General features: G+C 38.1%; 1 non-coding gene across 1 annotated transcript; it reads right to left on the bottom strand.

Annotated features, from left to right (window-relative positions):
- Nucleotides 1–9807: 9807 nt before the first annotated feature.
- Nucleotides 9808–9915, bottom strand: LOC112753257 (small nucleolar RNA R71). The gene has a single exon (XR_003177650.1). It is a non-coding gene; the product is annotated as a small nucleolar RNA R71 (small nucleolar RNA).
- Between the last annotated feature and the right edge of the window lie 4079 nt (nucleotides 9916–13994).

The raw sequence follows: 13994 nt of genomic DNA, 5'->3' as shown, positions 1-13994 counted from the left end.
ATTGTAAAATAAACCTCAGTTAAATCAGAAATGAACCAAATTATTTAACACAAATAAACCAAATTATTTAACACAAATGAACCAAGCAAGTGAATTTAAATGGCCAACACCACTGAACCGAACACAATTCATAAGTTGAATAAAACGTGATAAACATTCAATCATCAAGAAAAACTTTTCTGTATGCAAAAGAACTCAACAAAACACATAAAAATAAGGTGAATCAAAATGAGCATTTCCACTGAATTGAATACCAATCATGTGCTGAATAAAATATGATAAATATTCAATCATTAAGAAAAATATTTTTTGCATGCAAAATGACTCAACTGAACACTTGACAATCAAATTAATCAACATAAAGAACTCCAGTAAACAGAACTCCATTCATGTTTTGAACAAAACGCGATAAACATCAATCAGCAGGGAATATAAAATTTGGCTTACCATAATATCCAGCGGCACACAATATATTTGTTCTTGAAATCGGCAACCTTTTATTTGGTTGAGAATCATGTTATGTGCAGTGACCACCTATAGGAAGAAAATTTATGAGATATACGGTATAAGAGTCTTTAGAAAAATTATTAATGTTAACACAATAGGAAAAGAATTTACTGTGCTTTCCACATGTTGTTCGGGCATTAGAGACATGAAATGATGTCTAAGCCCCTCGAAATTTGCTTCATGATTCAAGACGAATATGGTATCATATTTGTTGGAATTATCTTTGGTTTCTTTAACCTATGTCATCCAATGATAACATTTCTCCATCAACTCCTCCGTTATTTCTTTCTCTTTCTCTGGAGTTTTGTACTTTTCAGCGACTGTGTGGCTCGGCTCAGCACTTGTTGCGTCAGCAAATTTTAATGCTGCCGCCACCCAACATCTACCATCTTGTCTGCCAATATTTCGAGTTGACTCACTGTCGGTTGAGAGGAGGCACTTGGTTGAGATGCTAGAGGACTTATCCCAAGGCTGAATGAAGGTGCATCATCGTCCCATTGCCTAGGACGAGCATCACTACAAGATGACAGAGGAAAGTTTCAAGCAATCAGGAAAAGCAGTATACCATATAACACAAAAGCTAATAAAAATGATATTAATTAAAATTACACATTCAACGGAGGTTTTGGCTCTGCCTTCCTCAGAGAAGATTCCTTGACGGCCTGCTTTTTGAGTTCCAGAGGGCAGCTGTAACAAATAGAAAATAATTGATTTTTGGATTCTGATGAACCACAAATAGAGCATGTAATGAACTGAAATTTACACAAATCTGAACAAGTAATAAAACTTACCCATCAATGTGTGCTTGTTCTTTCGATTGATCTACTGCTGGAGCTTCTTGGCACGGTTGCTGTTGCAGTTTCGAAGGGTTGCTGCATTAAACAGAAAAGAGTTGAATAATGACCCAAAATTATTATCTTATACCATTAAATCTAATAGTAAGAATTTTATGTGCAACTTACTCAGTAACAGAAGCTTCTTGTGTTTGGAATTTGGAAGGGTCATAGGTAAAGTCATCTTTTATTAGCTCTTCCTTAAGAGAACTCGGAAGAGACACTGCAATAGGAGCTCTAAGGAATGTAAACAATGAAGAAGTTAATGTTGAATAATTAGAATAGGTTCTGAGAAATCAAAATCCGCATATTGAAAAACTCACATTTCCAAAGGTTGAGAACAAGTTTCTTCTCGAACCGCAATGATTTGGAGGTCAGGTTCAGGTGTAGTGCTACTGACAATTAAAAAAAAATTTGGTCAATACTTCACTCAATACACCGACAAGCACAAGCATGCATATTTTAGTCAAGTGAATCAAAATGACCAACTCTACTGAACCAAACACCATTGATGTTCAGAATATAACGTGCTAATCATTCAAATAGCTAGAAAAACATTTCTGCATGCAAAAGAACTCTATTGAACCGAACTACATTCATGTTTTGAATAAACAAAAATTAACCAAAAATTATTACCTAAATCTAAAAGACCAACATAAATATTTCAACTTACATAGGTGGAGTTTAGGATTTCTATTTTTGATGGAATTTCTTTCTTCTAAAAACTTTTACCGGGGTTTTCGAGGTATTTTTCCTAATAAAAAACATACCAAATTCAAATCATCAACCAAGATTAAAAGTAGAGGATTAAAAACATATCAAATTCATTTTTGGAATCTAATGAACCATACTTAAACCCAGAATAAACCAAATTCACCTGGCATTTTCCGGTGCATTTACAGTTGGGGTGAAGCTCATCTGAGTTTCTAAAGGCTCACTGTCTAAATTTACAGTTGGCAGTCTAAGCAAGAAAATCAATATTATTCAGTAAACCGAGTTACAAAAGGTTTTAGCAAAGTTAGCAAACAAAGAAAAAGAACTCGATATAAGGAACCACATCTTACGTCTTAGAGAAATCATTTTGGGTCTCTGTGGAGTCAAAGTCATTAGGAGCAACATTCGTATTTCTAGCTCCATCATTTTTTCTCTTTGATCTCTTTTCTTTTAACAGCTCCAACGCCTGTCTTCTTCTTTCGGCAGCACTGTCCTTTGCTTGTTCACTTCTAAAAAGTCATAAAATAAGTACCAAGGAACCTAAAATGAAAGCATCAATAACCGAAGATATGATTCTAGAAACTTACTCCTTTTTAGATTCAGTTTTTCTCTCTGAATCTATCAGAACAATCTTGCTTGATTTGGTTTGTTTTTGGCCACCCTCTCCAATTGTTTTCTTTTCACTATGGTTATTTTTTCAATTTCTTTTTCTCTACAACACACATAAACACATCGAATCTATATTGGAGACAAATATCACAGCCGTAATTTACTTAACAAGCACACAGAAAAAATTTCAACAAATAGAAGCAAAACCAAACCAGATGATCATTATACAGTCACTACACTAAACTGAAAACAATCAATATTCAAACTTACAGATTTTCAAATTCACTTGTGCTCTCGGAATCTGTTGGCACATGCTTTTTTTTGCTTTGTGGTGCACGAAATTGTGATCTCAATGGCGCCAACAACTTGATACGCACAATTTTAATCTCAACTCTTTTTCACAACTTCGCACAACTAACCAGCAAGTGCACTGGGTCGTCCAAGTAATAAAACTTACGTGAGTAAGGGTCGATCCCACGGAGATTGTCGGTTTGAAGCAAGCTATGGTCATCCTTGTAAATCTCAGTCAGGCGGATTCAATTGGTTATGAGGTTTTGATAATTAAATCATAAATAAAATATAAAATAAAATAGAGATACTTATGTAATTCATTGGTGGAAATTTCAGATAAGCGTCTGGAGATGCTTTGTTGCTTCTGAACCTCTGCTTTCCTATTGCTTTCTTCCAACCATGCGTTACCTCCTTCCATGGCAAGCTGTATGATCTTCTCGGATGAAAACAAATCATATGCGCTGTCACCGCACGGCTAATCATCTGTCGGTTCCCGCTAGCATCGGAGTAAGACCATTGTCTTTTTGCACACTGTCACTTGTGCCCCACATTCACAAGTTTGAAGCTCGTCACAGTCATCCCTTCCCAGATCCTACTCGGAATACCACAGACAAGGTTTAGACTTTCTAGATCTCAGGAATGCTGCTAATGGTTCTAGCCTATACCACGAAGACTCTGATCTCATGGAATGGAATGCTCTGTTGTCAGGAGAGGCAACCATGCATCGTGAACCAGGAGGCCAAGAGATACACACTCAAGCTATTGCAGATAGAATGGAAGTGGTTGTCAGGCACGCGTTCATAAGTGAGAATGATAATGATTGTCACGGGTCATCACATTCATCAGTTGAAGTGCGAGTAAATATCTTAGAGAAGAAGTAGGCATGAATTGAATATAAAAACAATAGTACTTGTATTAATTCATGAAGAACAGCAGAGCTCCACACCTTAATCTATGAGGTATAGAAACTCCACCGTAGAAAATACATAAGTGAAAATAGCCTAGGAATGGCCGAATGGCCAGCCTCCAAGTCCAAGGTCTCAGGACTAAACGTCCAGAGATGTCAAAAGCTCATAAAATAAATCTCTAAAAGTAGTTTTTATACTAAACTAGTAGCCTAGGGTTACAGAAATTGAGTAAATAAGTGCAGATAGTGCAGAAATCCACTTCTGGGGCCCACTTGGTGTGTGCTTGGGCTGAGCATTGAAATTTTTTCGTGCTTAGGCTGTTCCTGGAGTTAAACGCCAACTTTGGTGCCAGTTTAGGTGTTTAACTCCAATTCTGGTGCCAGTTTGGGCGTTTTACGCCAAGATATTTTAGGCTGACTTTGAACACCAGTTTAGGCCATCAAATCTCAAGAAAAGTATGAACTATTATATATTGCTGGAAAACCCAGGATGTCTACTTTCCAACGCAATTAAGAGCGCACCAATTGAGCTTCTGTAGCTCCAGAAAATCCACTTCGAGTGCACGAGGGTCAGAATCCAACAGCATCTGCAGTCCTTTTTCAGCCTCTGAATCAGATTTTTGCTCAGGTCCCTCAATTTCAGCCAGAAAATACTTGAAATTATAGAAAAATATACAAACTCATAGTAAAGTCTAGAAATGTGATTTTTGAAAAAAAACTAATAAAAATATAATAAAAAGTAGTTAAAACATACTAAAAATTATGTAAAAACAATGCCAAAAAGAGTATAAATTATCCGCTCATCACAACACCAAACTTAACTTGTTGCTTATCCCCAAGCAACTAAAAACAAAATAGGATAAAAAGAAGAGAATATACAATAAATTCCAAACTTATCAATGAAGATTAGCTTCAATTAGATGAGCAGGGCTTATAGCCTTTTTGCTTCTGAACAGTTTTGACATCTCACTTTATCCTTTGAAGTTCAGAATGATTGGCATCTATAGGAACTCAGAATTCAGATAGTGTTATTGATTCTCTTAGTTTAGTATGTTGATTCTTAAACACAGCTACTTTATGAGTCTTGGCCGTGACCCTAAGCATTTTGTTTTCCAGTATTACCACCGGATACATAAATGCCACAGACACATAACTGGGTGAACATTTTCAGATTGTGACTCAGCTTTGCTAGAGTCCCCAGTTAGAGGTGTCCAGAGCTCTTAAGCACACTCTTTTTTTTTTGCTTTGGACCACGACTTTAACCGCTCAGTCTCAAGCTTTCCACTTGACACCTTCATGCCACAAGCACATGGTTAGGGACAGTTTGGTTTAGCCGCTTAGGCCAGAATTTTATTCCTTTGGGCCCTCCTATCCATTAATGCTCAAAGCCTTGGATCCTTTTTACCCTTGCCTTTTGGTTTAAAGGACTATTGGCTTTTTCTGCTTGCTTTTTCTTTTTCTCTCTCTTTTTTTTTTCGTTTCTCTTTTTTTTTCTGCAAGCTTTGTGTTCACTGCTTTTTCTTGCTTCAAGAATCAATTTTATGATTTTTCAGATTATCAATAACATTTTTCCTTTTTTATTATTCTTTCAAGAGCCAACAATTTTAACATTCATAAACAACAAATTCAAAAATATGCACTGTTCAAGCATTCATTCAAAAAACAAAAAGTATTGCCACCACATCAAAATAATTAAACTAATTTCAAGATAGAATTCGAAACCATGCATTTCTTGTTCTTTTGCAATTAAAACATTTTTTCATTTAAGAAAGGTGATGGATTCATAGGACATTCATAGCTTTAAGGCATGGATACTAGACACTAATGATCATGTAATAAAGACACAAACATAGACAAAACATAGAGCATATAATTCGAAAAATAGAAAAAATAAGAATAAGGAAATTAAAGAACGGGTCCACCTTAGTGATGGCGGCTAGTTCTTCCTCTTGAAGATCTTATGGAGTGCTTGAGCTCCTCTATGTCTCTTCCTTGCCTTTGTTGCTCCTCCCTCATGGCTCTTTGGTCTTCTCTAATTTCATGGAGGAGGATGGAATGCTCTTGGTGCTCCATCCTTAGTTGTCCCATGTTGGAACTTAATTCTCCTAGGGAGGTGTTGATTTGCTCCCAATAGTTTTGTGGAGGAAAGTGCATCCCTTGAGGCATCTCAGGGATTTCATGATGAGGGATTTCCTCATGATCTTGTTGAGGTCCATGAGTGGGCTCTCTTGTTTGCTCCATCCTTTTCTTAGTGATGGGCTTGTCCTCATCAATGAAGGTGTCTTCCTCTATGTCAATTCCAGCTGAATTGCAGAGGTGACAAATGAGATGAGGGAAGGTGATGAGCGGATAATTTATACGCTTTTTGGCATTGTTTTTAGTATATTTTTAGTATATTTTAATTAGTTTTTATTATATTTTTATTAGTTTTTAAATAAAAATCACTCTTCTAGACTTTACTATGAGTTTGTGTATTTTTTTGTGATTTCAGGTATTTTCTGGCTGAAATTGAGGGACCTGAGCAAAAATCTGATTCAGAGGCTGAAAAAGGACTGCAGATGCTGTTGGATTCTGACCTCCCTGCACTCGAAGTGGATTTTCTGGAGCTACCGAATCCCAATTGGTGCGCTCTCAATTGCGTTGGAAAGTAGACATCCTGGGCTTTCCAGCAATATATAATAGTCTATACTTTGCCCGATATTTGATGGCCCAAACAGGCGTTCCAAGTCAGCTCAAGAATTCTGGCGTTTAACGCCAGAACTGGCACAAAAGCTGGCGTTAAACGCCCAAACTGGCACAAAAGCTGGCATTTAACTCCAAGAAAAGTCTCTACACATGGAAGCTTCAATGTTCAGCCCAAGCACACACCAAGTGGGCCCGAAAGAAGATTTCTGCATTAATTACTGATTTCTGTAAACTCTAGGCTACTAGTTCTCTATAAATAGGACCTTATACTATTGTATTTTCATCTTTGGACGTTTAGTCCCTAGACCTTGGAGGCTGGCCATTCGGCCATGCTTACACCATTATCACTTTTGTATTCTCAACGGTGGAGTTTCTACACACTATAGATTAAGGTGTGGAGTTCTGCTGTTCTTCATGAATTAATACAAGTACTATTGTTTTTCTATTCAACTCAAGTCTATTTCTTCTCCAAGATATTCATTCGCACCCAAGAACATGATGAATGTGATGATTATGTGACACTCATCACCATTCTCACCTATGAATGCGTGACTGACAACCACTTCCGTTCTACATGCAAACAAGATTGAATGTGTATCTCTTGGGTTTCTAATCTAAGATTGGAACCTTCATGGTATAGGCTAGAATTATTGGCGGTCATTCTTGAGATCTGGAAAGTCTAAACCTTGTCTATGGTATTCCGAGTAGGATCTGGGAAGGAATGACTGTGACGAGCTTCAAACTCGAGATTGTTGGGCGTGTGACAGACGCAAAAGGATCAATGGATCCTATTCCAACATGATCGAGAACCGACAGATGATTAGTCGTGTGGTGACAGTGCATTTGGAACGTTTTCACTGAGAGGACGGGAAGTAGCCATTGACAACAGTGATGCCCAACATAAAGCTTGCCATGGAAAGGAGTATGAATGATTGGAAGAAGGCAATAGGAAAGCAGAGGTTCAGGAGGAACAAAGCATCTTCATACGCTTATCTGAAATTCCAACCAAAGAATTACATAAGTATCTCTATCTTTATTTTATGTTTTATTTATCTTTTAATTATCAATTCTCCATCACTATCTGAATTCGCCTAACTGAGATTTACAAGGTGACCATAGCTTGCTTCAAGCCGACAGTCTCCGTGGGATCGACCCTTACTCACGTAAGGTATTACTTGGACGACCCAGTGCACTTGCTGGTTAGTTGTGCGGAATTGTGACAAAGTGTGATTCACGTTTAAGAGCTCCAAGTCCTTTGGCGCCATTGTTGATGATCACAATTTCGTGCACTAAGTTTTTGGCGCCGTTGCTGGGGATTGTTCGAGTTTGGACAACTGACGGTTTATCTTGTTGCTTAGATTAGGTACTTTTCTTTTTATTTTTCAGAATTTTTAAGAATGAATTCTAGAGTTTCAAGGTGATGTTCTTATCATCACAAAAGCTGATTGATTCTCATCAATTTAGCTGCTGAATGTAATGTCCTGCTGAAGCTTGGATAACCATGTCTAATCTTTTTAGACTGAAGCTTTAGACTAACATTGCATGATTCCTGGAATTCTTATTAAAAGTTTTGAATCACTTTATTTTCTTTTCCACTCAATTTCTGAAAAATCACAAAAAAATTTATAAAACCATAAAATCAAAAATATTTTTATGTTTCTTGTTTGAGTCTAGTATCAATTTTTAAGTTTGGTGTCCTGCATGCATTGTTTGATTTGAGTTTCCTAAGATTAATTGTATTTTGATTGTTTCTCATCATTGAAAAATTCAAAAAAAAAATCTCAAAACTATGTCTTTTCAAGTCAATAATACAAAGAATTGAAGATTCAGAACATTCAGCAGAGGAATCAAACAGAAAAAGCTGGGCGTTCAAAACGCCCAGTGAAGAAGGAAAACTGGCGTTTAAACGCCAGCCAGGGTACCTGGTTGGGCGTTTAACGCCCAAAAAGGTAGGATTTTGGGCGTTAAACGCCAGAATGGATGCCATTCTGGGCGTTTAACGCCAGAAGGACACTAGAGGGAAGATTTTGTTTTTAATTCAAATTTTTTTCAAATCTTCATAATTTTTCAAAATCGAATCTTTTTCAAATTATATCCTTTCAATCATATCCTTTCAAAATCAATTTCTTTCCATTTTTTTTATTATTATAATTTTCGAAAATCCTTGCTATAATTAATGATTTACTTCAAAATTTTCAGGTTGTTACTTGCCTATTAAGAAAGGATCAAATTTTAAATTTTAGAATCATATCTTTTAATTTCTTGTTAGTCAAGTAATCAACTTTAATTTTTAAACTTTCTTTTTTTAAAAATTGATTTTCAATCATATCTTCTCAATCATATCTTTTCAATCACATCTTTTTCAAAATTAATTTTCAATCATATCTTTTTAATTTCTAATTTCAAAATCTTTTCAAAAATCACTTAATTTCTTTCCTAATCTTAATTTTCGAAAATCTCAATCAAAATTTCAAATTTCTTTTTAATTATTTCAAAATATTTTTAATTTATTTTCGAAAATTCTTCCCCTCTTCTCACATCCTTCTATTTAAGGGACTAACACTCCTCCTCAAGGTGTAATTCGAACTTTATCCCTCTTGATAAGTTCGAATTCTCTTCTATCTACCTCCTCCTTCTATTCTTATTTTCCTCTGACACCTCAAGGAATCTCTATACTGTGACATAGAGGATTCCCTACTTTCTTGTTCTCTTCTTTTTCATATGAGCAAGAACAAAGATAAAGGCATACTTATTCAAGCTGATCCTGAACCTGAAAGGACCTTGAAGAGAAAGCTAAGAGAAGCTAAAGCACAATTCTCTCTAGAGGGCCTAACAGAACTTTTCAAAGAAGAAGAAACCATGGCAGCCGAAAACAACAATGCCAATAATGCAAGGAATGTGCTTGGTGACTTTACTGCACCTACTCCCGACTTCTATGGGAGAAGCATCTCAATCCCTGCCATTAAAGCAAACAACTTTGAGCTTAAGCCTCAATTAGTCTCTCTAATGCAACAGAATTGCAAGTTTCACGGACTTCTATTGGAAGATCCTCATCAGTTCTTAGCTGAATTTTTGCAAATCTGTGACACTATCAAGACCAATGGGGTTGACCCTGAAGTCTGCAGACTTATGCTCTTCTCTTTTGCTGTAAGAGACAGAGCTAGGACATGGTTGGATTCACAACCTAAAGAAAGCTTGAACTCTTGGGAAAAGCTAGTTAATGCCTTCTTGGAAAAGTTCTTTCCACCTCAAAAATTGAGCAAGCTTAGAGTAGAAGTCCAAACCTTCAAACGGAAGGAAGGTGAATCCCTCTATGAAGCTTGGGAAAGATACAAGCAATTGATCAGAAGGTGTCCTTCTGACATGCTTTCTGAATGGAGCATCATAGGTATCTTCTATGATGGTCTGTCTGAACTATCCAAGATGTCATTGGACAGCTCTGCTGGAGGATCTCTTCATCTGAAGAAGACGCCTGCAGAAACTCAGGAACTCATTGAAATGGTTGCAAATAACCAATTCATGTACACTTCTGAAAGGAATCCTGTGAATAATGGGACAACTCAGAAAAAGGGAGTTCTTGAGATTGATACTCTGAATGCCATATTAGCTCAGAATAAAATATTGACCCAACAAGTCAATATGATTTCTCAGAGTCTGTCTGGAATGCAAGCAGCAACAGACAGTACTAAGGAAGCTTCCTTTGAAGAAGAAGCTTATGATCCTGAGAACCCAGCAATGGAAGAGGTGAATTACATGGGAGAACCCTATGGAAACACCTATAATCCTTCATGGAGAAATCATCCAAATCTCTCATAGAAGGATCAACAGAGACCTCAACAAGGTTTCAACAATAGTAATGGTGGAAGAAAGAAGTTTAGCAATGGCAAGCCTTTTCCATTATCTTCTCAGCAACAGACAAAGAATTCTAAGCAAAGCCACTCTGACTTAGCAACCATTGTCTCTGATCTAATCAAAACCACTCAAAGTTTCATGACTGAAACAAGGTCCTCCATTAGAAATTTGGAGGCACAAGTGGGTCAGCTGAGTAAGAAAATTACTGAACTCCCTCCTAGTACTCTCCCAAGCAATACAGAAGAGAATCCAAAGAGAGAGTGCAAGGCCATAAACACGTCTCACATGGCCGAACCTGGAGAGGAGGAAGAGGCTGTGATCTCCACTGAGGAAGACCTCAATGGACGTCCACTGACCTCCATGGAGTTCCCTGATGAGGAACCATGGGAATCTGAGGCTCACGCAGAGACCATAGAGATTCTATTGGATTTACTTCTGCCATTCATGAGCTCTAATGAGTATTCTTCCTCTGAAGAAGATGAAGATGTTACTGAAGAGCAAGTTGCTAAGTACCTTGGAGTAATCATGAAGCTGAATGCCAAGTTGTTTGGTAATGAGACTTGGGAGGATGAACCTCCATTGCTCATCAAAGAACTGGATGACTTGACTAGGCAGAGATTACCTCTGAAGAGACAAGATCCTGGAAAGTTCTCAATACCTTGTACCATAGGCACCATGACCTTTGAGAAGGCTCTGTATGACCTAGGGTCAAGCATAAACCTCATGCCTCTCTCTGTAATGGAGAAGCTAGGGATCATTGAGGTACAAGTTACAAGAATCTTACTAGAGATGGCAGACAATTCAAAGAAACAGTCTTATGGACTTGTAGAGGATGTCTTGGTAAAGGTTGAAGACCATTACATCCCTGCTGATTTCATAATCCTAGAGACTGGGAAGTGTATGGATGAATCCATCATCCTTGGCAGACCCTTCCTAGCCACAGCAAAAGCTGTGATTGATGTTGACAGAGGAGAATTGATCATTCAAGTGAATGGAGACTCCCTTGTGTTTAAAGCTCAAGGATATCCCTCTCTCACCATGGAGAGAAAGCATGCAGAGCTTCTCTCAATACAGAGTCAAATAGAACCCCCACAGTCAAACTCTAAGTTTGGTGTTGGGAGGCCACAACCAAACTTTAAGTTTGGTGTTGAACCCCCACATTCAAACTCTAAGTTTGGTGTTGGGAGGCTCTAACATTGCTCTAAACATTTGTGAGGCTCCATGAGAGCCACTGTCAAGCTATTGACATTAAAGAAGCGCTTGTTGGGAGGCAACTCAATCTTTAACTATCTATATTAAATTTCTATTTTCTTTTGTTATTTTATGTTTTCCTTAGGTTGATGATCATGTGAAGTCACAAAAACAATTGAAAAAGAAAAAATAGAAGGAAAAACAGAATAAAAAATAGAACACCCTGGAGGAGAAACTTACTGGCGTTTAAACGCCAGTAAGGGTAGCAAAATAGGCGTTAAACGCCCAGTCTGGTACCATTCTGGGCGTTTAACGCCAGAAATGGGCACCAGACTGGCGTTTAACGCCAGGAATGGGCAAGAAGCTGGCGTTAAACGCCAGAAATGGGCAGCAACCTGGCGTTTAACGCCAGGATTGGCAGCAAGGGGCGTTTTGCACGCCACATGGTGCAGGAATGAGAAATCCTAGACACCTCAGGATCTGTGGACCCAACAGGATCCCCACCTACCTCATCTCTCTCTCTCTTCTTCACCCATTCACCAACCACCTCAATACCTCTTTCCCAAAAAAACCTTTCACCTATCAAATCCAACCAAAAACCCCTCACCTATCAAATCCCACCATTCTCTTCACCACTCACATCCATCCTTCATAAAACCCCACCTACCTCACCATTCAAATTCAAACCACTTTCCCACCCAAACCCACCCATAATGGCCGAACCATACCCCCTTCTCCACTCCTATATAAACCCATCTTCACCCCTTCATTTTCACACAACATACATACTACATATCCCCCTTGGCCGAAACACAAAGCCCCCTCCATCTCCTCTATTTCTTCTTCTTCTACTCTCTTCTTTCTTCTTTTGCTCGAGGACGAGCAACCTTATAAGTTTGGTGTGGTAAAAGCTAAAGCTTTTTTTGTTTTTCCATAACCATTAATGGCACCAAAGGCCGGAGAAACCTCTAGAAAGAGGAAAGGGAAGGCAAAAGCTTCCACGTTCGAGTCATGGGAGATGGAGAGATTCCTCTCAAGGGTGCATCAAGACCACTTCTATGAAGTTATGGCCAAGAAGAAGGTGATCCCCGAGGTCCCTTTTAAGCTCAAAAAGGGCGACTATCCGGAGATCCGACATGAGATCCGAAGAAGAGGTTGGGAAGTTCTCACCAACCCCATTCAACAAGTCGGAATCTTAATGGTTCAAGAGTTCTATGCCAATGCATGGATCACCAAGAACCATGATCAAAGTGTGAACCCGGACCCCAAGAATTGGCTTACAATGGTCTGAGGGAAATACTTAGACTTTAGTCCGAAAAATGTAAGGTTGGCATTCAATTTGCCTATGATGCAAGGAGATACACACCCATACACTAGAAGGGTCAACTTTGATCAAAGGTTGGACCAAGTCCTCATGGACATCTGTGAAGAGGGCGCTCAATGGAAGAGAGATTCAAGAGGGAAGCCGGTTCAACTAAGAAGGCATGACCTCAAGCCCGTGGCTAGGGGATGGTTGGAGTTCATCCAACGCTCAATCATTCCCACTAGCAACCGATCTGAAGCTACTATAGACCGGGCTATCATGATTCATAGCATCATGATTAGAGAGGAAGTAGAAGTTCATGAGGTTATATCCCAAGAACTCTATAAAGTGGCGGACAAGTCCTCTACTATGGCAAGGTTAGCCTTCCCTCACCTCATTTGTCACCTCTGCAATTCAGTTGGAATTGACATAGAGGGAGACATTCTCATTGATGAGGACAAGCCCATCACTAAGAAAAGGATGGAGCAAACAAGAGATCCCACTCATGGACAAGAGCATGAGGAAAATCCTCATCATGAAATCCCTGAGATGCCTCAAGGGATGCATTTTCATCCACAAAACTATTGGGAGCAAATCAACACCTCCCTAGGAGAATTAAGTTCCAACATGGGACAACTAAGGGTGGAGCACTAATCCTCCATGAAATAAGAGAAGACCAAAGAACCATGAGAGAGGAGCAACAAAGGCAAGGAAGAGACATTGAGGAGGTCAAGCACTCCATAAGATCTTCAAGAGGAAGAACAAGTCGCCATCACTAAGGTGGACCCGTTCTTTAATTTCCTTGTTCTTTATTTTCTGTTTTTTGAATTTTTATGCTTTATGTTTATTTATTTTTGTGTCTTTATTACACGATCATTAGTGTCTAAGTGTCTATGCCTTAAAGCTATGAAAATGAATCCATCACCTTTCTTAAATTAAAAATGTTTTTAATAGAAAAATAAAAAGAAGTGCATGAATTTCAAATTTTAAAATAGTTTAATTATTTTGATGTGGTGGAAATACTATTATTTTTCTGAATGAATGCTTGAACAGTGCATATTTTTGAATTTGATTGTTTATGAATGTTAAAATTGTTGGCTCT

Source organism: Arachis hypogaea, chromosome 15 (assembly GCF_003086295.3).
Source record: "Arachis hypogaea cultivar Tifrunner chromosome 15, arahy.Tifrunner.gnm2.J5K5, whole genome shotgun sequence".
In the NCBI taxonomy this organism is placed as follows: domain Eukaryota; kingdom Viridiplantae; phylum Streptophyta; class Magnoliopsida; order Fabales; family Fabaceae; genus Arachis; species Arachis hypogaea.
The sequence above is the reverse complement of the archived record's forward strand: the minus strand, read 5'-3'. Positions and strand labels throughout refer to the sequence as shown.